A 12,722-nucleotide genomic window follows, 5' to 3' on the forward strand; every position below is an offset into this window, starting at 1 on the left:
AACCTTCCAGGGAAGGCTGGTGTAAAACAACCTGGTGTAAATGAAGATGGTGTAAAGTTACACCACATTAAAAGCTGCTTCAGCAGTGGGGCTACTGCTGGCTGAGGCAGCTGAAGCTTTAAAAATCATGTTTGCGTTACACCACTGCCGTAAACTTAACTTGTGGCAGTTTGTGAGGTCACATGATGCAACTGAACAGGCTAAGGATCCAAGCAAAGTTCTCACTTTCTGGGCCTGCCCCTGCCACAGCCCCAGGACACCCCATTTTCAGGGTTTATGCTGGTTTAAGATCTGCCAGGCTTGGTTGAGCCAGCTGGGTCTCAGCTGAGCTGAGATGGAGGAGATACACTGGTGTGTATCCAGTTTAGCCAAGGCTGAAGGAGTAAGCCCAACACAGACTGACTGCACTGAGAACCTCCCAGCTTACTTATATATCTGCTGGATCTAACCTGCTCACCCCAGCCAATCTTGCTATAGGATAGCTCTCTTAATCTCTGAAGCCTCACAAAGAGGCCAGCAATTTGAAAATCGGCATTGCTATGCCAAAGTGAAGCCCTCCAGAATGCTGTTGGAATACAACTAATGTCGTTGGGGCAGGAATTCAATTCAGTTTGTAGCAAGAGCACACTTTCCAAATTCTGCAGTGTATATATATCCAGCCAAGTAATGCGTACAAAAATGCATACACTAGGGTAAAGTGTGCATATCATAGAAAAGTACATTATATAAGCAGGAAATCACATGCAAAAATACATATTGCAAGAGAAATTTTAATGGGGGGGATGGACAAACTGATGTGGAAATGTGAGAACTGAATTTAAAATTAGGAAAAAAACTGAGTGAAAATGACATATACACCCAACCCCTCACTTCAGCTCCCATGATCCTTGACTATTGGACATGTTGTCTGGGAGTGATGGACATTTGACCACATCTGGAGGTCTCCATGTTGGTATGCAAGGTTGGCTATTTTAAGGTGGTGCAACCAGTTCCCCCACACTGGGCGCCAAGCAGAGAGGGCATTAGGTAAGCATTTGCCCACAGGAAGGAGGCATGAGGGCTCTGACAGGGTCCTAGAGTTCCCCCTCCCCCTTCGCAAAGCCTAGTAAGCATCCGGCCAGCTTTGGGAAGGAGGTGAGAGGACTCTAGTATCCTGGCAGACCCCTTGCACCTTCTTCCCAAAGCTCAGGATAGCATTGGAGTTGGGGGGAATGCCAAATTTTGGCTTAGTTCAGGGTGCCATAGTACCAATGAATGCTCCAATATACACCTACATGGGAACAAGCCCCACAGGACTCAATGGGTCTCAGTTCAGGGTAGGAATAACTACATTTAATAATAATAATTTTAATTTGCCATTTTTTTAAAAAAATAATAATAATTTTTTATTTAGACATGCATACAAAACAGTAATGCACATACACTTACAGACAAAAAAGGGGGGAAAGGTAAGGGAAAGAGAAAAATACATAAAATAGGTAAATAATAACACACCCATGTGGCTTCCCTCTGCCAGTGCTTATCATCTTTCTTACTTTAAAGTTCTTATTTGCATTGCAATTCATGTATCTCTACCTTACTTCTCTTATTAAACTGTTATTTTTTCTAGATCAGCTTTACAGCTTAGTCTAAACATATCAGCATGCTATCTTTAGAGCAGTGTTTACTCATATATTCTTCAAACCATATCCATTGTGACCTTAATTTCTGATTTGTTTGATATCTTATTGCTGCAGTTAATTTCGCCAATTCTATAAATTCAGATAATTTATATAACCAATCCTCTTTTGTGAGTATATAATTTCCTTTTCAATTCTTTGCAAGTAGTAACCCGGCTGCTGCAGTTGCGTATAGAAATATTTTTTTTTTTCTATCTTGGGGTACCACATTTCCTATTATACTCAATAAAAATGCCTCAGGGTCCCCCCCCCAAAGAGATTCTGAACATCTTTTTTAGTTCCTCATGGATGCAACTCCTTTTTTCTTTTTTTTTCTTTTTCGTAGCCCCACCATAACTGTATCATAGTACCTTCTACTTCCATGCATTTCCAGCAAAGATGGATTTTGTCTTGTATATTTTGGCAATCTTTGATGGTGTCATATGCTACCTGTAAAACATCTTCATGATATTCTCTTTTATGGAATAACAGGCGGTGAATCTTACATCAATTTTCTTTCCCACTGGTCTAATTGGATTGCATGTCTGATATCTTGGGCCCATTTGACCTGTACTTCTTTTATTTGTTCATCTTTTAAATCCTACTCTAATAATAAATCGTATACTTTAGTTAATAATTTTTTATTGTTCCTTAATAATACTTTTTGTAGTTTCGATTCTTCCTTTCCAAAGCCTGATTTTTTTTATACAAAGTAAAGACATTGTTTAATTGGTAGTATTGAAGCCAGTCTGTGAGATGGTGCCTTATTTCCTCAAATTCTTTTAACTTCAGTTGGCCTTGTTCTTCTCTTACTAATTGACTATACAGTGGTACCTCAGGTTAAGAACTTAATTCGTTCTGGAGGTCCGTTCTTAACCTGAAACTGTTCTTAACCTGAGGTACCACTTTAGCTAATGGGGCCTCCTACTGCCGCTGCGCCGCCGCACAATTTCTGTTCTCATCCTGAAGCAAAGTACCTGAGGTACTATTTCTGGGTTAGTGGAGTCTGTAACCTGAAGCATCTGTAAACCGAGGTACCACTGTATGTTGCCCAATTCCCTGTCATATTTAATTTTTTAACTGAAAAAGTTTCTTATGGTGACAGCCACCATGGTGTATGCAGTTCCAATAACGGTTGGCAAGTTGTCCACACCTTATACATAGCACTCCTAAAGATGTGATTGGTGAAACCTCTGTGGATTTTTACTTTGTTGTATCCTAGATAGGCATGCCACCCGTATCTGTTGTTGAAACTCTCTAGGTCCAGTATATCTAATTTTTCCAACATAATCCAGTCATTAATCCAAATTAGATACTTGGCTTCATAATAGATTTTGAAATTTGGTAATGCGAATCCTCCTCTCTCTCCTGTCTATCAGTAGTTTGTGTTTAATGCAAGGTTTCTTTCCTTGCCAAACAAGTTTTGTCAAGGCCGTCCTCCATTCCTCGAAACAATCTTTTCTTGTTATGAAAAGCTCACCTCCTCTACTTCAATGCATAGACTGCATTTAATTTTAAGGAACTTGTACATGACTATCAGCCCTAAACAAGTAAATAAAGCAATGGCTATTGTGTCTCAACTTGTTCCTCATTGCCGTTTAAAAATGGCCCCCATTTAGCTGCAACAATAGCATTGATGTCTTCCTGGATAATTCTGTTTCTCGGTTCAGTGGAGGGACAAGGTGAAAACACATGAGGTGTTATTAACAGCATTATTGATGCCTTGCGATAGGTTTCCTGATAAACACACTGGCTGCTGTTCCTGCAGTTAAGAGACTTGGGAATAATTTTTTTCCCTACACATGGCAAAGTTTAATCACACCAAAAATATGGCAAATAGCAATATCATAAATGCAACTGAAAATATGACTTTCTGAAATGGCTCTCCGTAATCCTTTCTGGTAATGTTTTGCTATCAACCTTGACCTACCTTCAAATCTTTTCTTTCCTGCTCCCAATCCCATTTCTACCACCTTACAACACTTATGGAGAAGGTGGGGATGCAAAAGACCAGGCATCCAGTTGCCCTTGAAACCAAAAATGTTGGCCCCAATTAGGGATGTCAGAGAAATCTGACAAAAATGGAAACAGGGGAGGAAATCCTTGGTGCTTGCTCATTCATCCCATGTCCAGAATTGAAAATAATTCAGAAATATGATCAATATTTTTGAGGTGTGGACTCATGCTGGGATAAAATTGAAAGTGTGCATTTATTAAGTGGAAATACAAATTCTGGTTTTGTACCTGTGTTGAATGTCCTGAATTTGGGGAAATTGCAGGCATCATCAAGCCTGGAGTGCAATGCATTGAGACTTCTGCCAGGTTGTCCTGGTTATAAGAAAGCTGGTTTTATTTATTATTAGTATACCCCACCTTTCTACCATGGAGATCAAAGCAGAATTTTTAGTTTACCAAGGCCAGGGGTTCTCAAACATTTTAAACAGGAGGCCAGTTCACTATCCCTCAGACATTGTTGGGGGCTGGACTATAGTTTGAAAAAAAATATGAACGAATTCCTATGCACAATGCACGTATTTTATTTGTAGTGCACAAAAAACAGGAAAAAACAATACAATATTTAAAATGAAGAACGATTTTAATCAACATAAGCTTATAAGTATTTCAGTGGGAAGTATGGGCCTGCTTTTGGCTAATGATAATATAACAGCAATAATGAATTTCTATGATAACAGCAATATGTCAGTGCCCTCTTACCAGTCACAATGTGAATGAGGAGAAAATTGTCTATGTTGAGGATAACCTTGTTTGATTTCTTGTTGTTAAGTTGTGGGTGAACATATCAGACAACACAGCAATTCTTCAAACAGCTCTTGTTTATTCACAGGCCAGAACAGAACTGAACTGAAGGGTTCAGTCAGCCTGCTTATATAGAGCTCCAGTACAACGTAACTGTAACAATTTTCTAAAACTATCCAATCACTGAACATCACTTTCGATCCCTTATTTGCATAACTATCTACAGTATCCCCCTGCTGGCCCAGGGTGAGAACTTCAGTACATAACACTTGTGATGTTCAGTTTTCTTGTTTGCTACTTCACAAAATACTAACTGCCACAAGGGGGGGGGGGAGAAATGAGAACAGAGCCTCGGCTGAGGTAAAAGTAAAAGTAAAAGCTGTCCCTCCCAGTGCAGGCTAGGCTACTCACCCCAGGAGTGCTGCCACCACAAGCCCAGCCAATAACTCCTCTGGGGTGAAAGAATAGGCGGGTGAGTGTGCGTGTGCATGTTTTTACCTCAGGCCTTGCCGCTGCTTCCCTTCCCTTCCTTCTCCAGATGGCAGCGAAGGGCTCCTCACGATGGCGCATGTGACGTTGCTGACTTGCTTCTTCCTTCCTTTCCTTTCCACTTCCCTCACATGCTCGCGCACCCTCCCTCCTCTCCTCTCCTTTCCTCTCCTCTGTGATGCATTTGTTGCAATCGCCTCACATGGGGCTCCTGGCGTACGTTCTGGTCCCCGCATGCAGTGTGTGTGTGGGAGAATGGAAACACACATAGACCATAGCTGTCAACTTACAGATTTGAAAATAAGGGACCAACAGCCAAAATAAGGGATTTTAGTCAACCAGCTCCCGAGCCAAAGGCAGAAAGCCCAGCCAGCTCAGCCAGCCCAGCAGCCAAACGAAGCCTCAAGTGGTGGTTCCCAAAGCGCAGCAAAATGGCAAAGAGGGTGCAGCAAGAAAAACCACCATCACCTCTCCACTGGGAAGCGCTGAGCAAAGGCGAGTCCCCAGGCAACACGGCTGATTTGAACAGCACAAGGCATGCAAGCTCCACACCCCAGTCATTCTTAGACTCCTTATTGGGTGAGCAACGCAGCCAAGCAACACAATTGAAGCCTCCCTGGCCGGCAGGGAGGGAGGGAGTGGAGCCGCTTCCTTTGAAACCCGGGAAATTTAAGGGACATCATCAATAAGGGACAGCAGCAGGACATGGTGCTGGGATAAGGGAATTTCCCGCCAAATAAGGGACGGTTGACAGCTATGACATAGACCCGCTAGACAGTGGCAGGTTCTGTAATTGCTGGATGGGCTGGGTTAAGGACCCTGGCAGGCCAGATAGTTTGAGGACCCCTGCCCAAGGCACTGATCAGATCCAGATCTGCTTAGCATCTGTGCATGCATACGACACAGAAATCACTTAATTAATTATTGAATTTCTATGAATGTACAACAGAGATCAATAGAAGAGGAAAATTAAAATTCCAGAAATCTCACGCACTAAATAAAAAAATAAAAATGGATGAGAGGAACATGGGGAGTAGGGAAGGAAAACATATCTGACAGCCAAAGACTTCTTTGTTGTTAGTTTTGATGCTGGCTGTTTATGAAGACACAAACCCTAAGCAATATATTATGCAGATTAAACAAGGAAAAAGCAGATTGTCACTCAAGTACAAAAGGAAGCTTTATTTCATTAAGCATTTATTTTAAAAGGCGTTTGAACAATCCGCCCTTTAGTCATCATATAAAAGCTTGACATAAAATATTCTTCCCCTAACAATGCCTTTGCATCCATAATTAAATAACCAAAAATGAATTTCCAGCATCAAACATTTTACCATTCAGCCATTTCAGTATCGGACTGGAGAAAAATGAACTCCTAAAGGAATACAAAATAGAGACAGTCAAAAATCTTTTTCTTTTTTTTGAAAGAATGTCCAGCTTTGGAGATCCACCAGCATAAACAAGTTTATCCAAGAACAAATTGAAATTGAATCTGTGTTCACGATTAGGATGCATTCTGTGCATGCTGCATTGCTTTGAATAAGCTATCCATCCTGATGTGCATATTGTCACATCCACATTCTTGCTCAACTAGTTACACGTTATTGAGGCATGCCTAAATATGGATTTGTTCTAGATATGGTGTTCACTTAGGGAAAATTCCTATGCACAATACACTGGCATAAAGGAAGACAGTATAAATTAAGGCAGCATAAAGTTACAGCAGCTCCAAACCCTGTTCAGCACAAAATATACTGTGATTTTAAAATAGTGCAATTTGTGAGTTTGGACCTGTCGTGCAAAAAATCAGGCAAAGGCCTGCCAAAGTCACAGTTTGGTCTGCCACCTTGATTCACAATGGTGCCCAGAATCTAAACATTGAAGACATCTGTCACCCTCACCTTGGGAATCCTTGTGCTAAGTTTGGTGATGATTCATGCCAAAAAGGGGGCAGAGTCATGCCAAAGTCATATTTGGGCCACCATCTTGATTCAGAATGGCAGCTGGCATCCGAAGGTTGACAATTACTGTCACCCTCAGGAAACCTCATGTTGAGTTTGGTGATTATGTCTCGAGAGGTGTCTGCAGCTATGGGGAATTAATTCTTTGTTGACAAAGCACTCAGTTTCATCAGCTCCTAAGGTTCAAGTAATATACACAGCATTATTCCCCTAGGCAACCCAGGACTGCAGACCTGGGCCCTATCTCAGACAGTTGGAGCAACAGCCTAGCTCCACCCCCCCATTCCTTCTCAATCCCCATTGGCTGACACGGTGCTCTCAAGCCCTCAGAGGCTCCACCTCAACAGCAGATCAAGCTGTTCCCTTCACTTCAAGCCTCTTCTTGAACAGAGAGACAATGGAGGGGGGAACTCATGGGATTCCTCAGACACAACCCTCTTCCAGAGGGGTCTGCAGGCTCTCCTGGTCCCAGGACCTTCTGCAGCTCTTCTCTTTCCTCCTTCTCTCTGTCTCTACCTGCCCTGTCTCCTGCTCCCGACCCCCTTCTTCTTCCACACCCAGCAGCTGCTGCATGGGTGGCACAGAACCAACAAATTACTGGCCCCTTCCCCTAGATCCTTCTCCTCTCTCCTCTCTGTCCACAGCCCCCCAACACTCCTCGTGTCCCTCCTGTCCCTAACATCACCCTATTTCTGGAGATGACAGCTTGGAAATTGTGGAGAAGAGTGCTTTGAATTCCTGTTGGTTTCAGTGAGATTACAGATATCTTCCATGCTTTCATTGCAATCAAAGGGACTTGAAAATACTAAACATTGATAAGTTCATGTCCGGTGCACCTACGCACAACTCAGAATATTTTTAGGATTATATAGTTAGATTTCATACACGTATTTGATTTAATATTAACATAGCATGTTTGACTATGATAGTCATTTGATTTAACAAGGAAAAAAATTGATTCTGTCTCAGCGGAATAGTACTGTATGCACACACACACACACACACACACACACACACACCCTACCACTGCAATGATAGATGACATAGCTAATTCAGTGTAGCAAAAGGTTAATTCAGCAATTTCATGCCTCCATTTCTTCTGAGAATGTATCAGCTTCCGTTCAGACTGCATTAGCTCCATTGTGATGCTAAGTTATGGTCTGCCTTGAACTATCTAGAGGCTCTATTATTTAATGTATGTCTTGTTGGGCAGTCACCTCTGGCCTGATGAATTTTGTTTGCCCATATGCTCCTTGTATGGCACAGTGTAGGCCAAGTAACCAAGCCACCATCAGATACAATGCTCAATGTGGTCGTAGCGGTGAAGAACTGGTATGGTTTACTTTCAGATTAGGCTTGTGGTGCTATTTGATACTATTTGATTACAGCAGTAGCAACTGTTTGTGAGGATGGGGATGCTTACTTAAGCTACTGATAGCTGAGCTGCAGCTTCTTAACAGGAAGGGGAGAGGCAAGGCAGCAGAGAGGTCAGCATGGTGCAAACACACTGGCAGAGCCAATCTGGCATTACTATTGGTAGTTTTGCACCATGCCAACCTTCCAGCTGCCTTGCCCCTCCCTCTCTTCCTCCCAGGAAGCAACAGAGACTCAGCTGTTGGGGTATGCAACAACGGCAGCAAGGATACTCATCGCTAAGAACTGGAAAACGCAAGATCTACCCACACTGGAAGAATGGCAGATGCAGCTGATGGACTATATGCAACTGGCCGAGATGACTGGCAGAATCCGAGACCTGGGAGTAGAGAGGGTTGAAGAAGACTGGAAGAAATTTAAGATTTATTTACAAAAATATTGTAATTTGGTTGAATGTTAAGAAGGATGCTAGATCATAAATAATTGTCCACCACTAAATTAGATTTGAATTCGATGATAAGTGAGATTAAGGAAAATATAAACCTTTTGGAGAACTGCTAGATTATACTTAAATGAGCGGATATAAGATTGTAAACAAGATGATAATTTGCTTGAAAAAACTTTTTAACGATGCAAGTGGGAGCGGGAGACGTGAGGGAGTCCAAAGAAGTGATGAAATTATGTTATGATATAAGTAATGTTGTTTATTATTTATGCATTTGTATTCAAAAATTTTAATAAATATTTATATATTAAAAAAAGAGAGACTCAGCTGTTGGGAAGTCAGATATGTGCCTCTGCCCCATGACGCCAGCTTCAACTGGATAATGGTCTTAAAATAAAGGGATCCAACTCTGAAAGAATTAGCAACTACTATCAAGCCTTATATTTCCAACACTAACCAGCACCCGTAGAGGTGGTGATGAGGTTGACAAATGAGGAAGTGGGAGAGATGCAGGGTATAGAGTGGAGAAAGGAAATGTGGTTGTGTGAATCAGTCCCTAAGTCACAGATAAAGTTGATTATTTGTTGGGTGCAGGGTTGTGAATATATATTTATTGGCCTCAACTTGATGGGGTACAAACTGGAAAACCAATCTAAAACTTTCCCCCCAGTAGTAAAAGTTAATATATCCCCCAAATAAAACTATTTATCACCTGTTATGGAGATCCATCTTGACAAGGCTGAGATGCAGTCTGACTGTTAACTGCTTTTGGCTTTACCAAGACTTAAAGCATATCCTCTTTGTGACATCACACCTGACATCAGAATGTCATGTTTGCATTCAACCTAGACTATCTCCATGCCAACGGCAATGGCCAGTAAACTTCTGCAACCAAGTAACCATCAGCCTGACTACCCAGTTGTTTCTATCTAGACTATTGGATGCTCATTTTTTGCTCTCATAATCAAAGCCTGAAGAAGGTTCTGTATAATCTGAAAACCTGCTACCACTGTTAAAGAAAACTAAATGTCAGGGACTGAGCAGAGGAGGAATGGTGGAGACCCCCTCCCCATCCTGACCCTACAACAGGGGGTTGAGGGAGGTAGCAGCTCAGAGGCAGATGAGGGGGAAAGTTGGGAAATCATGGGAGAGCCAGAAAGCATCCCAGACCCACCATCTCCCAGAACCCGGCAAGCCTTAAAAGTAGAAGAGCAAAGAGCTCAAAGACAGAGGGCACTTAGTGGCATCCATAGAAGAGGAGGTGATGATGATGACGAATGAGGAAGTGGGAGAGACGGGGGGTAGAAATTCTCCCGGGACAATGCCATTATCCAAGAGGCTGGTTGTATAACCTCTCTCTGTAAAGTTTGAAATAAAAAAGGACTGTAAGAAACTTTCCCTTGGCTTTATATTTTTTCTGGGCAACCAGCCGGGAGCCGCGGACAGCATCCTGACATCATCAGCATTTTACTGGATGATAAGTCTATCAATGGCTGCTCTTCATGATGGCTGCGTTCTTCCTCTACTCTTGGAAGCAATATGCATCTGAATACCAGTTGCTGAGTTGCTGGGAATCACGGGGGAACAGAATCACAGGCTGAATCCCAATTCCACAAGGTGTATACCAGTTGGTTACTTTTGCTCTTTCATATTATAATGCTGGTGGTCCCTCTTCCCCTTTATATATTTGTCAGGTTTTCCATAGAGGCTGCAGGATTTAATTCCTCTACAGTATAATTGCACATAGAGTTTCATGAATGACAAATAAGGATTTAGGTCTTAAAAATCTCTGACAGCAGGGAGATATTTTTAGGTATGAAAGCACACTTGTTTGCAGAAATGCACCTTCAAAAGTTTTCATCTTCTTAAGGACACATTATAATGTAAACCACGGTAATCCCCTAGGGAGGAATTTTCGAAGAGTGTGACAATAGTGTCTTTATTTTTTAAAAATGCAAGAAGAACACAGTTCCATTATCCAAGTCGAGGTATTCAGGTATGGGCATTTAAATTTCTGTCATAAGGTTTGGAGATGACCTTGAAAGATAGCAGCATGGGGGTATGGCTGGATTACCCTGGACTGGCAATGGGATTCCTAACTAGGATGGGCCTGTGGCCAAGGGTGATGGTAACAGCATCTGGAGGGCCACAGGGTGCCCCCCTCCTGAGATCCAGGAAACTTTACATGTAGGTAAAGGACCCCTGACAGTTAAATCCAGTCGCAGACGACTCTGGGGTTGCGGCACTCATCTCGCTTTACAGGGAGGGAGCCTGCGTTTGTCCGCAGACAGTTTCCGGGTCATGTGGCCAGCATGATTAAGCTGCTTCTGGTACAACGGAACACCAAAACCAGAGCAGTGCACAGAAATGCCATTTACCTTCCCACCAGAGTGGTACCTATTTATCTACTTGCACTTTTGGTGTGCTTTCGAACTGCTAGGTTGGCAGGAGCTGGGACCGAGCAACGGGAGCTCACCCCATCGTGGGGATTCGAACCGCTGACCTTCTGATTGGCAAGCCCAAGAGCAAGTGCAAGCCCAAGCCCACCCGTGTCCTTGTAGATGTAGAGGAGCATTCAAAAAATTATTACCTGACCTGCAGTCAGAAGGATACAACTCATCATTCTACCACCTTTGTCTTAACACTTCACAGTACAGAATGTGTAGAGTGGCTTATGTGATCTGTTCTGATATTATCTGAACTCTGCTGTCAGCATGACGGAAACCCAATAACTTGTGGGAGGAATCATATGGCTCAATCTGACTCATCTCTGTGCCGACTGTCACATTTCCCCAAACTGTGGTGAAATTGGAATTAAGAAGGAGGTATTGCATGGACCACAGTCACTTCTTTTGATGTTGCTTCAGAGTGGCAGTAGAGAGGACTGTGCTTCAGGGGTTGCTGTGACATCCTGGTAACATCAGTTAAGAGTGAGTAGCTTACCCCGTTGATTTTGATGAGCCAATAAGTAAGACTAACTTTCTCCGGATTGGGTCACCTTGACAATTTTGGCAGGGATCCCAAAGAAGAGATATGGACATATGCAAGAGAAAACAAACAAACACACAGCTGGAGCACTTTTCAGTTTTCATAGCCAAAGCTCCCACAGCCAAATATATAACCCAGTGAGCAGTTTAAAAAGCAGCATGTATACTGGCTGAGCAGTTGGTTGATGATTATTCCTTTTGTATCCAGATTTCTCCCACTAAGGATTTCAGGGCGGAATATATGGAGTTATCCTAGTTATCCTTCTATAACTATCATGTGGCTAGGTTGGAACAGTGCTATTTTTCTAGAAAAAGAGTTGATGGAACTCACCATGAACACTTCCCTTGTTCTCTTATGATGGCAATGGCGCCCACCTGAGAGGTGCTGAAACTGATGCATGTTGGGTTTACCTCAGTCTAAGAACAAGCACTCAGTCTAAGAACAAGCACAAGCCACCCTGGGCTTCTTTGGAAGAAAGGGCAAGATTCAAATTTAGCGAATAAAAATGTATAAAAATAGATATCTCACCATCTTTTTTGTGTGTGTGGGGGGGGTTCTTAAGAGCAACTATTGCAAAGGGCAATTTGGATCTGGGATATAGCAATTCCTTAGTGCAAATCCACTCCTCCAGAGCTACTATTAGCCATGAAAAGGAAAACATAGCAGTGAATAAGCATATCATACCTGTCTTTTTCTCCCTTAATAACGAATATCTTCCTGGACAAGAGTAATGTGACTCCTCCTTCTCAGCACTGCAGCCCCAATTCAAAGCCTGAAGCTATTTTTACACAAAGGTGGGAGGTGGTTAGAGATATGTGACTGTCAGTCTGGGCTTCTCTGCTACTCATTTTTCCACTCTTTAGTTCTCCACATTTCCGCACCAGCTTGAGACTTTTAGAATTTAAAAGCCCTTAAGAAAATTCATCATCATTTTAGTGTAAGTTCCCCCAATATACACATTTTTACAGAGCATATTTTCCATAATACAATGCATTTTTGTATATTATTCCCCGTAAGATGGTGCATGTGCAGTGGAAATGCGGAAGACAA

At 42.3% G+C, this 12,722-nt stretch overlaps 1 long non-coding RNA gene across 1 annotated transcript in view; it reads right to left on the bottom strand.

The window, feature by feature from the left end:
- LOC309348118 overlaps positions 1-10,028 on the bottom strand; it is a 361,967-nt gene extending 351,939 nt beyond the window's left edge. The window contains exon 1 of the long non-coding RNA XR_014159181.1: positions 9,397-10,028. This is a non-coding gene — a long non-coding RNA (uncharacterized lncRNA). The remainder of the gene's footprint in view (positions 1-9,396) is intronic.
- Between the last annotated feature and the right edge of the window lie 2,694 nt (positions 10,029-12,722).

Source organism: Podarcis erhardii (genome assembly GCF_964252035.2).
Source record: "Podarcis erhardii genome assembly, chromosome: 8".
NCBI lineage: Eukaryota > Metazoa > Chordata > Lepidosauria > Squamata > Lacertidae > Podarcis > Podarcis erhardii.